This window comes from Neolamprologus multifasciatus, chromosome 19 (assembly GCF_963576455.1).
Source record: "Neolamprologus multifasciatus chromosome 19, fNeoMul1.2, whole genome shotgun sequence".
NCBI classification, from domain to species: Eukaryota; Metazoa; Chordata; class Actinopteri; order Cichliformes; family Cichlidae; genus Neolamprologus; species Neolamprologus multifasciatus.
In genome coordinates, this window is record NC_140457.1 from 22,609,889 (window position 1) to 22,624,840 (window position 14,952).

The 14,952-nt window shown below is 39.0% G+C and overlaps 1 protein-coding gene and 1 long non-coding RNA gene across 2 annotated transcripts in view; both read left to right on the plus strand.

Annotated features, from left to right (window-relative positions):
• Positions 1-14,952, plus strand: part of gfra4a (GDNF family receptor alpha 4a) — a 155,376-nt gene that overhangs the window by 34,965 nt on the left and 105,459 nt on the right. The gene's annotated exons all lie outside the window — the stretch shown is intronic.
• On the plus strand, positions 421-13,608 carry LOC146496637 (uncharacterized). The gene is made up of 2 exons (XR_014871184.1): positions 421-6,550; positions 6,746-13,608. It is a non-coding gene; the product is annotated as an uncharacterized LOC146496637 (long non-coding RNA).

Here is a 14,952-nt window from a genome sequence, read left to right on the forward strand (position 1 = left end):
CTTCCATGCAACAGAAATAAAATTAACGTCCATACCACCGGGCTTCAAAAGCCTGCGGGCCAGAATCAGCCCGACAAAGACTCCCATCCAGCCCATCCGCCCCACTGGACTGCTGGAAACTGTGAAGGAGGGCATACATTTTAGACTTTTAATTGCATTTTTCATAAGTTTTACAGCTTCTCCTAATGATAACATCTCCCATGGCCGTACTACATCTACTACCACAAGTAATTAATTCATACATAAACAAATAACAGAAAAGTTCAGTGTTTTTCACAGTCTACTATAATTATTTTTTACAATGGATCCACAGTAAAAAAAAAATATATATATATATATATATATATATATATATATATATATATATATATATGGAGAGAGAGAGAGATATATACCTATATATTTTCTATTAATTAACCAAAAAAATCTGTTTTATAATTACAGCACAGTCTGCACAATGTGCTACCAGGACAAACAAAAAGGAAATTTGTTTGTTTGATGTTTTTATTTTTCTTTGCTCACCGTACAGATACCTGAAGAACATTTGTGTCACAAGTAACAACATAATTGTGACGGTAATGTAATCACTGAGTTTAACACAGCAACACACTACATTCCTGCATTACTGAAGAATGTAATGTGATCACAGTAATACGATTAGGCCTACCTTAAGTCATACACTACTTTTACACCTCCTTTCCGATCAGGACAAAAAAAAGTCTACATTATGTTGAGCTGAGTAAGAGTTGAATCCAGCAGTTGATCATCACATCATTACGATGATGTTTAAGATTAAGAGATCCTTAAGGTTATTTTCTTCCAGACTATCTTTTTGCAACCAGAGGAGTCAGAAGTGTCTTACATGCCGGTTGAAGTCATTGCTGCATTGGTCTTACTTTTCATGCATGGGTACTGTATCGATCTTTTATGCACAATTTGTCCTCTGCTGTGCAGAACAGTCTGAAAGTTACAGTTTAACACTCAAATATTCATCTATGGATGCTGTCACATTTTAAACAACTAATAAAACTTTTCCAGTGAGAGAATTTAAGAAGCCAGAGTAAAGTCAGTTTAGTGCATGATGTCAAATTTAAGGTTACCATGAAGGTCAAAGTAAGAACATTCGTCCAGTGATACAATCTGAAATGCCGCATTTTGTCTCTCTCTGGTGTCACGCAGAAAAAAAGTTGTATTTACTCACCATTTATAACTTTTTCTCTATCTTGTGCCCTCTCTGTCACTTGAACCTTGTGTCCATCTTTCTCTATTCCAGTTTCTCCTTCAACTTTTTTACCTGTGTTCCCTTTGTTCCCTCACAATGACAATATTATTTACAGTTGTTTGAGTTCATATCGATGACCCTCCCAGCAGTGATAAGGTTATGGGCTTTCTGTGCAGGTGGCTGGTTGCCCACCCCCACCAGAACACACACAGACGAAGACACACAAACACTCACGCACGACTGCTCGAGCATCGGCTGTGAATCATGGTCTGACCTGGAGAACAGGGGACGGACCTGTAATTAAGGCCTGGTGCTATCATTCCTCTTCTCACCTTTGGTCCCCTCCACCTTCTTCTTCTTTGTCTTTCTCTTCCTTCCTCTCTCAGTGCCTTTTCTTTCTATTTCCCCATGCTTCATTCTTTCCTGTCAAATTGTCTTTTCCTCAATTTTCCTTCCCCCTTAAACCCTTTCTGAGATTTGTATTTATGCAAATAACAGACTGGCAGTTTTATCAGGCAAAATTGCAGGCTGGCTATTGTAGCCGAGTCTCATTCTTCCTCACTGAGATGCGCAGGCTCATCCCGTTTGCCCAGATGAAATTGAGGCGTTGGACACTAGCAGGGGATCTTTTATTGTCATCATTACTCTAAGCAGCCACTGAGAGGGAATTGAGATATGAGAAGAGCATTGTAATTTATGGGTAATGAAGTTCTTCGAGTGGTTACCTCCTGTTGCTTCCCGGTGCCTGGTTTTGTGTCACATTTTTTCCAGACTATTGCAGCACTGCACACTCCATAAACATTCCCAGTAGCTCTTCCCACATATACATATGAAAGAGATTCAAACACCCCACAAGTCTGGAATTTACACAGAAGACCTCCCGAGATGGTTGACCTCTCGCCTGCAGCCTCACCGTGTGAAGTTTACTCACATTTAAAGTGGTAAACTTTGGATATAAAAGCTGTTTTTAACTGTTGGACATCAAGGAGGTTTCTAAGCAGTTTAGAGCCCTGTTCCATGTTCGAGTGCACCTCAGTAGAAGTAGAATAGAATAGAATAGAACAGAATAGAATAATCCTTTAATTGTCCCACAAGGGGGAAATTTGGTTGTAACAGCAGCCAAAAAGACAAATATACAAACAAACAGTACACAGGACACGGAACAGAAACATACACAATTTTTCTTACATATTTACATTAAGGACAAATTTCATAGAAGTCATAGAGAGGATGCTTTCTTTGTGTTAATGCCTCTCTTCCCTTCCTTCACTCGCATCTCGTCCTTGCCTCTTAGCTCCTCCCAGCTGGAATATGTGCTGCAAAATAAGAATACCTTTGTTCTACAATGTTAATCTTAAGCTACATCACTTAGCTATGACCAACAGTGTTGGGAAGGTTACTTTTAAAATGTATTCCATTACAGAATACAGAATACATGCCCCAAAATGTATTCTGTAACGTATTCCATTACGTTACTCGATGAGAGTAACGTATTCTGAATACTTTGGATTACTTAATATATTATCATGCTGTTTACAACTACATGAATGTATTATTGCTGTGATTTATTACTGTTACTGAAAGTCCGCGGCTCCGAACCGTAGTAAAGGGACCTCTGACTAATACGGTGGGTTCGTGTCGGGCTCGTAGCCGAAAACTAGCTTTACTTTGTTGTCTGGGTCAACCTTGCTAGCGAGAGACAGAGAGAGGCGTTGAAAGGCTGCTGCAACGGGACTTATTGTTTCAGAGGAAAACATGAACACAACTGGGCTCGTCAGGCACTCTTCTTGGCTGCAGTGGTTATTATTATATTTACATGCTTCCAGCTCCCGTTTTTGCTCGATGACAGCTCGTACTTTTCCTTTTTCTCCCTCCCTCGCTCACAGACACATAACGTGTATGGCAGTCCATTCTCCCTGCAGCACGGACTACACTGCCTATGATGCTACATTCTTTAGAGCTATACCTGTAGCATTCTGCCTATTAGCTTAGCACAACAACAACAGGCGCTCTCTCACCCAGGAAACACGCAGAGCGAGAGCGTCGCCCTGTAACCATGGCAACCGTAACGCTGCCACCTGGAACAACAGAACGTAGCTGTCAAACAAAACCCAAACAGGCCTGACCCGCCACAATATGAAACAGGGACGTACCGCCGTGTAATCCATTTATTTCAACAAAGTAACTGTATTCTAAATACCACCTTTTTAAACGGTAACTGTAACGGAATACAGTTACTCATATTTTGTATTTTAAATACGTAACGGCGGTACATGTATTCCGTTACTCCCCAACACTGATGACCAAGAGCTGAAAAATAAAGGCAGTGGGTACCACCGGAGCTTTGGCTTATAAAATGTTTTGTGTCTGAAATTAGTGGCTTGGGCACTATGACTGACAGGTTTCCAACACAGCCAGCTGGAGGCGATCAGTGTCTGCTGTCTGCTCACCTCCACTACTTTGAGTCATTAACTGGGCCTCTATACTGTACTTATGTTGGTCCCTTTTGGAGCCTTTTTAATGGATTATCTAATTAGAATAGACTGTGCAAGAAATATTTGGTTCAGTTCTGGTGAGTGAAATATTACAGTTTTATTCTTAAACAGACAACATGTGTTTTTGCACATTGCACCTGCACCTGTTTGTAGATGTACTTTGGTGATCAGGCTACTAAACATAGCTTCTGACTCCATAAACCCAGTGTGGGAGCAGCCAAACTACTGATGTCTGAAGCTTCAGAATACAGAGTACCAAAAGTAATCGGTGGCATCCCTGTGGGTCTTTTTTTTATATACTGTGGTTATGACATGATGCAAAGCTGGATCAACTGTCAAGTGAAGTTGCATTTAATAATTTCGTAATATGTCTTTTAAATCTTCTAAGTTACGTATGGATCAGTTCTTTTATTTCCATTATAATTTCTTAGGCTTTATAACTGTGGCATTACGTCAAGCTGCTACATCTTGAAATCATTTTTTTCCTTTTGCATGTTCTCCCTGTGTCTGTGTAGATTTCCTCCAGGTGCTTCAGCTTCCTCCCACATCCAAAGATGAGCATGTTAGGTTAATTGGCCATAGATGTGGTTGGGCATGTGAATGCCGGTCTATTTGTGTGTGTGTGTGTGTGCATGTGGTAGCCCTGGACTGATACACTGGCATCTTTTCCTGGGTTACCCTGCCTCTAACAAAATGCCAGGTTCCATGTAGCCTGCACAGTAGGTCACAGCTTGTGTTCGTGTTTCACACAGAAAGCCAGTGCATGCTTGAGCATCAGCACAATTGTCTGCGCCAACTGTAGCATGAGCATGAAAATGTCCTTAAATAATAAAATGCCTTTGACTGAAATATGCTCTCAAGAAACAGATGAAATTGAAAACTTGGTTGCCGTGAAATTGTATTGTCTTTTTTTTTGTCTTTTGGATATATGCAGACTTTCAAATGACACTAATCCAGTAGTGAATTCATAATAAAATCCTACACTTAGTGTAACTCCTTTGCGCTGCTCTTGTGGTGCTCGGCCTACGAGCAAGTGCATAATCTGCACTCTTCATTATTTAGAAAAAAGAGTGATATCATTTACATATCAGAATGTCAACAGGGTATTTGCATATTTTTCATGAACTCTGCTCAATTAATGACTTTGCTGTGAGGCTGTAATAGGAAAGACCCCCTGCTTAATATTGATATGTGTTAGGCCATTATTCTACTGAGCACAGCCAGTCAGCCATGCTTAATCATCAAGTCAATTCAAATATTTATATTTGTAGCTTGATGGTGGGACATGGGTGCACGCCTAATGCTTTTTCAATATGGTTCAGTGTGACTGATCGGGCAGTGGATTGGATGATGACTGTCTGCTGATGGAAATTATTCAACATGTATCAAAGTTGGCAAGTCAACAGGAGAGGTTTAAATAAATAAGCTATTCCCCGCAGCCCCCGGTGCCTACTCTGAGTCTGTGTGTAGGTGGTCGGCTTGTGAGGGAGATGGTGCGTATGTGCATGTGTGTGTGTTTGCGTGGGCAGGCAGGCCGCTCATTAGCATATTCACTTCAGAAATTTAGAACTAAAGATGGCATCCGTGAACCTGCTTTCGCTCTTAATCACACCTAGAAAGTGTGCACACACACGCATTCCTCGGCATGCGTGCAAACACAAAAGCCACACAGCCTGTCAACACAGAGACACTCCTTAAATCACACACTCTTAACACAGACACTACATGCACACTTATACACATCTTTGCCACACTCAAACTCTCTCTCACTCATATTCGCGTTTCACATTAGAGTCCCCAAGTGTGCTGTTTGATAAATCTTCCCCTTAAGTCTATTATCCATGGAATACTCTGGTGGCACGAAAAAGCTGCTTTGAAGTCTTCCACCCTCTTCCTGCTTATTCTTCAGTATGAAAACACAGATGACGCTCTGCAACTCAGCTGCCTACACGCAGCAGATGCACAATATTCTGCTTGAAGAGTTCACTTCCAAAGTGCAAGATATGCATTTTGGAAATCGTTCAAAGGCGTGTTATCTACCAGTGCAAGGGAAAAAGTGCACAATTTGTTTTTTTTGTTTGCTAACAGACATTTTGTAAGAGTGGGTGTTATCGTATGAGGTGCCGTAAGGGACATTATTACTGAAACGCTCTCACACACACTACTGAAACGCTCTCACACACACTACTGAAATTTTAGCTCTCACACACACTACTGAAACGCTCTCACACACACAACTGAAACGCTCTCACACACACAACTGAAACGCTCTCACACACACTACTGAAATTTTAGCTCTCACACACACTACTGAAATTTTAGCTCTCACACACACAACTGAAATTTTAGCTCTCACACACACTACTGAAACGCTCTCACACACACTACTGAAATTTTAGCTCTCACACACACTACTGAAACGCTCTCACACACACAACTGAAATTTTAGCTCTCACACACACTACTGAAACGCTCTCACACACACTACTGAAACGCTCTCACACACACTACTGAAATTTTAGCTCTCACACACACTACTGAAACACTCTCACACACACTACTGAAATGCTCTCACACACACTATTGAAATTTTAGCTCTCACACACACTACTGAAACGCTCTCACACACACAACTGAAATGCTCTCACACACACAACTGAAACGCTCTCACACACACTACTGAAACGCTCTCACACACACAACTGAAATGCATTTCCGCTGAACAGGAAGTTGTTTCCTGACAAGGAAACTGATGGAAAAAGTGGTATATTTCAAAACACTACAAGGATGTCTACTCAGCAACCTGCTAGTACAGCAGTTCCCAACCTTTTTTGTGCCACGTAAACAATATAAAAAATTTAAAAAAAAAGATAAATACCATGAAAACCATAAATTTTAAACTCAAGCCTCAACTCTTGCAACCCGGTACCAAACGACTCACAGACCGGTACTGGTCCAGGACCTGGGGGTTGGGACGGCTGTGCTTGTAGCCTAAGTGAAGCAGCCGCATTACTTAACAATATTTTAGCTTCCTTGAATCAAGGAATGGATTCAAGGTGCAACAGGGAATTCGGCAATTATGTCCTGTTTCCCCTAAGCTTTTTATATTGGCAACTCAGTTGTTAACACTATTAATCAAAAATTCTAACGACATACAAGGAATATCAATTTTTAATAAAGACTTCAAAATAAGTCAATTCACAGATGATACATCTATGTTTTTGAAAGATAAATACATGGTAGAGAAAACTAAAGCTTCTCGTTTATCTCTCAGTATCAAAAAATGTGAACTTCTCCCGATTCATACAAGCTCTGACTCCTCAATAGCTTTGGTTAAAGTTGAATCTAAAGTTAAATATATAGGGCTGATAATATCTAAAAAACCCAATTAGCAGAAAAGACACCAATATTTCTAACTGTATCATCGAGATGAAGAAATCACTTAGCCACTGGTTAAGCAGAGACCTCGCTTTTTTTGGCAGAAACATCCTATCTAAAGCTGAAGGCATCTCCAAATTGATTTATCCTTGTCACTCTCTATATATCTCCTCTAAAAGCATTAATAAGGCTAACACAGTTATTTTTGAATTTTTGTGGAGGAATAAAACCCATTACATAGAAAGATATCAGCTTGTGAAGGAATACAATAAAGGTGATATCAAAACTCCAGAATTAGAATTTATGGATGGCACCCTTAGAATTAAATGGTTAAAATCTTGTCTGTCACAGCCAGACTCTACTTAGCTCCACATCCTATGATCCTTGTTTAATAAAATAGTATACAGGATTAGACTTTATTTTGAAATGTGATTTTGCAGTAAATAAAATCCCCATAAAGATATCAAACTTTCCAAAACAGACTGTGCATTTTTGGGAAAATGAGATTTACCCACAACTTCTCCCCATAATTCAACCTTATGGAATAATAGGGTAATAACACTTAATCAAAAATCAATTTTCAAGAGTGACTGGTTTGAACAAAAAGATTATATTCATAACAGATTTGTTGGATGATAACGGTGTAATTCTAAGTTACCCAGACTTTTCAGAAAAATATTGTCTAAACTGTTCTCAAAGAGAATATAACAAATTTTGTGAACTGGTCCCACTGCCTCTGCTTCATTTGATTAAAATTTTTATGATATACAATAATTTCTCATCAGTGCTCCCAAATTTATTGCTAGGGCAATGTCAGCTGTTTGATAAAAATGCAATAAGAAATTTGTTAGTAGTTTCTTCAAAGACAAAAATATTTCATAGTTACAGAGTTGCAGTCTTACACGCCTCTCTGCAGCTTCTCTCCTCCTGCTACCCCCCCAAAAACCCATCTCCATAGAGACTGTGTCTGCTTCCAAAAAGACAAAAAACAAACTAAAAACCAGCAACAAACAACTTAAACAATCACAAAGAAAGAACAATACAGTATCCACATCTGAACCAAAGAGTAAAACAGTGAAATGTGGATTATTAAATATTAGGTCTCTCTCCTCCAAGTCTCTGTTAGTACATGACTTAATAATTGATCAACAAATTGATTTACTCTGCCTTACAGAAACCTGGTTGCAGCAGGATGATTATGTTAGTTTAAATGAATCAACACCCCCGGGTCATTCTAACTACCAGAAATCTCGAAGCACAGGTCGAGGGGGCGGTGTGGCAGCAATTTTTCACACCAGTCTATTAATTAATGAAAGACCAAGACAGACTTTTAATTCATTTGAAAGCCTGATGCTTAACATTGTCCACCCCAGCTGTGAAACCATGTAGATGCTAAAAATGACAGCCTCAACATGGCATTTAATCTGTTGTTAGACTCAATTGGTTTCTCTCAAAATGTAAAAGAACCCACCCACCACTTTAATCACACTCTAGATCTTGTTTTAACATATGGCATAGAAACTGAACATTTAACAGTGTTTCCTGAAAACCCTCTCCTGTCTGATCATTTCTTGATAACATTTACATTTACAATAATTGATTACGCAGCAGTGGAGAGTGGACTTTATCAAAGTAGATGTCTTTCTGAAAGCGCTGTAACTAAGTTTAAGAATATAATCCAGCCACTGTTATCATCGTCAATGCCCTGTACCAACACAGAGCAGAGCAGCTATCTGAACGCTACCCCAACAGAGGTCGATTATCTTGTTAATAATTTCACCTCCTCACTACGTACGACTCTGGATACTGTAGCTCCAGTGAAAACTAAGGTCTCTAATCAGAAGTACCTGACCCCGTGGTATAATTCTCAAACACGTACCCTAAAGCAGATGACTCGTAATCTGGAGAGGAAATGGCGTGTCACAAATTTAGAGGATCATCATTTAGCCTGGAGAAATAGTTTGTTGCTTTATAAGAAAGCCCTCCGCAAAGCCAGAACAGCTTACTACTCATCACTGATTGAAGAAAATAAGAACAACCCCAGGTTTCTCTTCAGCACTGTAGCCAGGCTGACAAAACGTCAGAGCTCTGTTGAGCCAACCATACCTTTAACATTAACTAGTGATGACTTCATGAACTTCTTCACAAATAAAATTTTTATCATTAGAGAAAAAATTACCAATAATCATCCCACAGATCTAATATTATCTACAGCTACTCTTAGTTCCATTGATGTTAAGTTAGACTCTTTTTTTCCAATCAATCTTTCTGAGTTAACTTCAATAATTACTTCCTCCAAACCATCAACGTGTCTTTTAGACCCCATTCCTACAAAACTGCTCAAAGAAGTCCTGCCATTGATTAATTCTTCGATCTTATATATGATCAACCTATCTCTAATAATCGGCTATGTACCACAGGCCTTCAAGGTGGCTGCAGTTAAACCTTTACTCAAAAAGCCATCTCTAGACCCAGCAGTCTTAGCTAATTATAGGCCAATCTCCAACCTTCCTTTCATATCAAAAATCCTTGAAAGAGTAGTTGTCAAACAGCTAACAGATCATCTGCAGAGGAATGGTTTATTTGAAGAGTTTCAGTCAGGTTTCAGAGTTCATCACAGCACAGAAACAGCTTTATTGAAGGTTACAAATGATCTTCTTATGGCCTCTGACAGTGGACTCATCTCTGTGCTTGTCCTTCTTGACCTTAGTGCAGCATTCGATACTGTTGACCATAATATTCTATTAGAGCGATTAGAACATGCTGTAGGTATTACAGGTATTGCACTGCAGTGGTTTGTATCATATCTATCTAATAGACTCCAATTTGTGCATGTAAATGGAGAGTCCTCTTCACACACTGAGGTTAATTATGGAGTTCCACAGGGTTCGGTGCTAGGACCAATTCTGTTTACATTATACATGCTTCCCCTAGGCAGCATCATTAGAAGACATAGCATACATTTTCACTGCTATGCAGATGACACCCAGCTCTATCTGTCCATGAAGCCAGATAACACACACCAATTAGTTAAACTGCAGGAATGTCTTAAAGACATAAAGACTTGGATGGCCACTAACTTTCTGCTTCTTAACTCAGATAAAACTGAGGTCATTGTACTCGGCGCTGAAAAGCTTAGAAATATGGTATCTAACCAGATTCTTACTCTGGATGGCATTACCTTGGCCTCCAGTAACACTGTGAGGAACCTTGGAGTCATTTTTGACCAGGATATGTCCTTCAACGCACATATTAAACAAATATGTAAGACTGCGTTCTTCCATTTGCGCAACATCTCTAGAATTAGAAATATCCTGTCTCAGAGTGATGCTGAAAAACTAGTTCATGCATTTATTACTTCCAGGCTAGACTACTGCAATTCATTATTATCAGGATGTCCAAAAAACTCACTGAAAAGCCTTCAGTTAATCCAAAATGCTGCAGCAAGAGTACTGACAGGGACTAGAAAGAGAGAGCATATTTCTCCTGTTTTGGCTTCCCTTCATTGGCTTCCTGTTAAATCCAGAATTGAATTCAAAATCCTGCTCCTCACATACAAGGTCTTAAATAATCAGGCCCCATCTTATCTTAATGACCTTGTAGTACCATATCACCCTATTAGAGCACTTCGCTCTCGCTCTGCAGGCCTACTTGTTGTTCCTAGAGTATTTAAAAGTAGAATGGGAGGGAGAGCCTTCAGTTTTCAGGCCCCTCTTCTGTGGAACCAGCTTCCAGTTTGGATTCAGGAGACAGACACTATCTCTACTTTTAAGATTAGGCTTAAAACCTTCCTTTTTGCTAAAGCATATAGTTAGGGCTGGACCAGGTGACCCTGAATCCTCCCTTAGTTATGCTGCAATAGATGTAGGCTGCCGGGGGATTCCCATGATGCATTGAGTTTTTCCTTTCCAGTCACCTTTCTCACTCACTATGTGTTAACAGACCTCTCTGTGTTGAATCGTATCTGTTATTAATCTCTGTCTCTCTTCCACAGCATGTCTTTATCCTGTCTTCCTTCTCTCACCCCAACCGGTCGCAGCAGATGGCCGCCCCTCCCTGAGCCTGGTTCTGCCGGAGGTTTCTTCCTGTTAAAAGGGAGTTTTTCCTTCCCACTGTCGCCAAAGTGCTTGCTCATAGGGGGTCATATGATTGTTGGGCTTTTCTCTGTATCTATGAAGCGCCTTGAGGCGACATTTGTTGTGATTTGGCGCTATATAAATAAAATTGAATTGAATTGAAAGTTACAACAGAATGGTTACATTGCATGGTTCTAATTTAGTTATTTCATATACACTGGATAAAGCATACTAAAAATTTATGAAATAGCCTATTCTACCTAAAGTTAAAGAAACACACTTTTAAAAAAAATTAATCCTGTGGCAGAATTTCTAAAAAAAAAGAGATTTGGCTTTGAGGTGGATCAGTGTTCTTTTTGTACTGATGAAAATGAAACCCTAGAACATCTTTTTTTTTCTATGCCCTATCACACAATGTATTTGGTGCAACTTAAAAAATTGGATTTTCCTAAATATTAATGATGTGCCACTATTTGAATTACATCATAATTTTTTTTATATGGATCATCTGTCTCAGACATTATTAACATCATCATACGTTTGAGTAAATATCATATCCATTGTGTTAAATGGAGGAACGCTAAGCCTTCTCTCCCTGGTTTTATTGATGATTTTAAGATATTTTTTTCTTTGCTAAAAAAGACAAAAAGCACATATGCCAAAAAAAAAAAAAAAAACAGGATAATGCCCATCTCCTGCTATTCTAAATTTTGACTTATGCTGAGGCTAATATATTTTTAAGTAATGCAGCTGTCTCACTAAGACTAAGCTGTCTAACTTATCATTCCATGATTCAATTCAATTCGATTCGATTCTGGGAAATTTTGACAGTCAGCAATATTATAATTCAGATCAGTACATTTACATATTTTTGTATCTAAAAAAAGGAAGCTGACACACGCAAGACTTTATCAAAGGTGTAAGCGTCACAGCAGATGCCTTTGTGTAAAAGTAGCTGAAGATAAAACACAGAAAAACATGAAGGTGATTTTTCCTGGCCTGGGATTTTATAAAAAATATTCTGCAGTACATCAAAAACGAAAGAAAACCATTAATCAACATATGAACGTTACCTCTGACGTTCCAGCGGTTTTATTAGAGACACGGCTAAGCGTTTTGCATTTTGCATAATTTTTAAATGTTTAAATTTGTTCAGTATTGAACGGCAGAAATAAGATTTTCTTTTCGGAAGTATGTAAAACAAAAAAAAAACAGCGGCCGACAGCGCTGTAAACAACAGTAGACTTGTGCATAACAAGCAAGCGAATAATGCAGAAAACAGATTTTTAGACGGGAAACAGTTCTTGAAGTACAGAGAGAGAGAGAAAGAGAGAGAGAGAGCTGTGCATGACATGTGATTTTATCATGGTGGAAGCAAAACAGTAAACGTCAGAGGGAATTCATGACGATGTTTATGTGAAGCGCAGTTTGGATCTTCTTTTGCTGCTGGTTCAGTCAATATTGTTTGGGGAGAGATCAAACTAAGAGCTTTAGAATCTGCGCAAAAACGGCGTGAAAACAAAGCGCGGACCGCCGACAGATCAGAATCAGCCAGCTGTTGGCTTTCAGCCCCGACCGTGTCCGTGCCGTCGGGTGAGAAAGGCGACATCCCATTGATTCTGATCCGCGGGTCCGCGCTGTGTGTTTAAGTCTTTGTGCAGAATCCGTGTTCCTGCTCTCATTTACTGTTTTAGCTGTTTGGTGGTTGTTGAAATTTTGTGCGGTTTCACCTGAGATTCTGGCATTTCGGGCAAAATTAATTTATATTAAAAAATCGATTCAGGATTTTAATGAATCGATTTCACGTTATCCAAGCCAGAATCGATTTTAATTGATAAATCGATTATAAAAACCCACCCCTGACTAGCAGGTTGCTGAGTAGACATCTGTGTAGTGGTTTGTTTGAAATCTACCACTTTTTCCTTCAGTTTCTTTGTCAAGAATTAACTTCCTGTTCAACTGAAATGCCTTCCTGTTCAACTGAAATGCCTTCCTGTTTAACTGAAATGCCTTCCTGTTCAACTGAAATGCCTTCCTGTTCAACTGAAATGCCTTCCTGTTCAACTGAAACGCCTTCCTGTTCAACTGAAATGCCTTCCTGTTCAACTGAAATGCCTTCCTGTTCAACTGAAATGCCTTGGTTTTTCAGTAGTGTGTGTGAGAGCGTTTCAGTTGTGTGTGTGAGATCTAAAATTTCAGTAGTGTGTGTGAGAGCGTTTCAGTTGTGTGTGTGAGATCTAAAATTTCAGTAGTGTGTGTGAGAGTGTTTCAGTTGTGTGTGTGAGAGCGTTTCAGTAGTGTGTGTGAGAGCGTTTCAGTAGTGTGTGTGAGAGCTAAAATTTCAGTAGTGTGTGTGAGAGCGTTTCAGTAGTGTGTGTGAGAGCTAAAATTTCAGTAGTGTGTGTGAGAGCTAAAATTTCAGTAGTGTGTGTGAGAGCGTTTCAGTAGTGTGTGTGAGAGCGTTTCAGTAGTGTGTGTGAGAGCTAAAATTTCAGTAGTGTGTGTGAGAGCGTTTCAGTAGTGTGTGTGAGAGCGTTTCAGTAGTGTGTGTGAGAGCGTTTCAGTAGTGTGTGTGAGAGCTAAAATTTCAGTAGTGTGTGTGAGAGCGTTTCAGTAATAATGTGCCTTACGGCACCTCGTATTATCATGCTACTTGAAACTCTTATTGACTGAAGACTTATAATGCTGCTTCCAAGGCAAGGAGCTTGCAAGGCTGCATAGTGAAGTTCATAAAGGCTCGTTTTGGCCACTATCAGTAGTGCTGTTCTTAGCACCAACCAGAAAGTGTCTAAAACAGAAAAGAATTTTAATTTTTCGATTGAATCTTGATTGAATTGAACTTCACATTGGTGGATGTAATATAGTCCAAATACGTTGTTCTTCAGTACAATTTGGGGTACTGGTACAATTGGCAAATACTGTTTTCTCAAATACATGTACTTGACAGTAGAGATGGCACGATACCACTTTTTTATGTCCGATGCCGATATCGATATCATAAATTTGGAAATCGGCCAATACCGATATGAATCCGATATAGTGTGTTTTTTAATCAAAACTGTTTTTTAAATATATTGCTGCATTTTGTATAAACTCATACTGAAGTTTAAATAAACAACAACACTAAAGCTATTCTGTTATACCTGTATGTAAAAAATACACTGCACCCAAAATATTTCATAGTTCAGAAATAATGATCAATCTAATAAACGTAAACCTACACCATCCTCCCTATTCTGGTATTTTAAAGAGTACTTAGCAGAAATATTAAGCAACCTAACTAATAGGGTTGCAAACTCCCAGCAAAAAAAAATCGTAATCAACTTTAATTTGATGCAGGTTGGAAATAAATGCACAGAAATAAATTATTTTTCAAGAATAATTAAATAGATTCAACATCTTTCTTCAACAGAATTGCAGACTGCACAGATGGTATCTTCCCAAAGGAAAAAGTACTATAGCTTACTAGGGTATATTAGACTTAACAGTTACTATATACAGTAATGGACTTCTATACATCTTACATCAGATTAAAACTTTGGGTGTAAGATTCAGATAATTATTAAATAATTAAAAGCTAGACATTTTAAATGAGAATAAGAAAGAAAAGTATGTCTTTGTGCCCCCTTTTCCCTGTTAATGCCCTATCGGTCCCCCTGGCTAAACTTTGCTGGATCCGCCCCTGCACAGTTACCAGCCGTCAGCTGCATAGAAAAAGATCCTGGTGTACAAAGTAATATTAAATAAATTCTAACAACAGATTATCAAGCTTAAACATGCT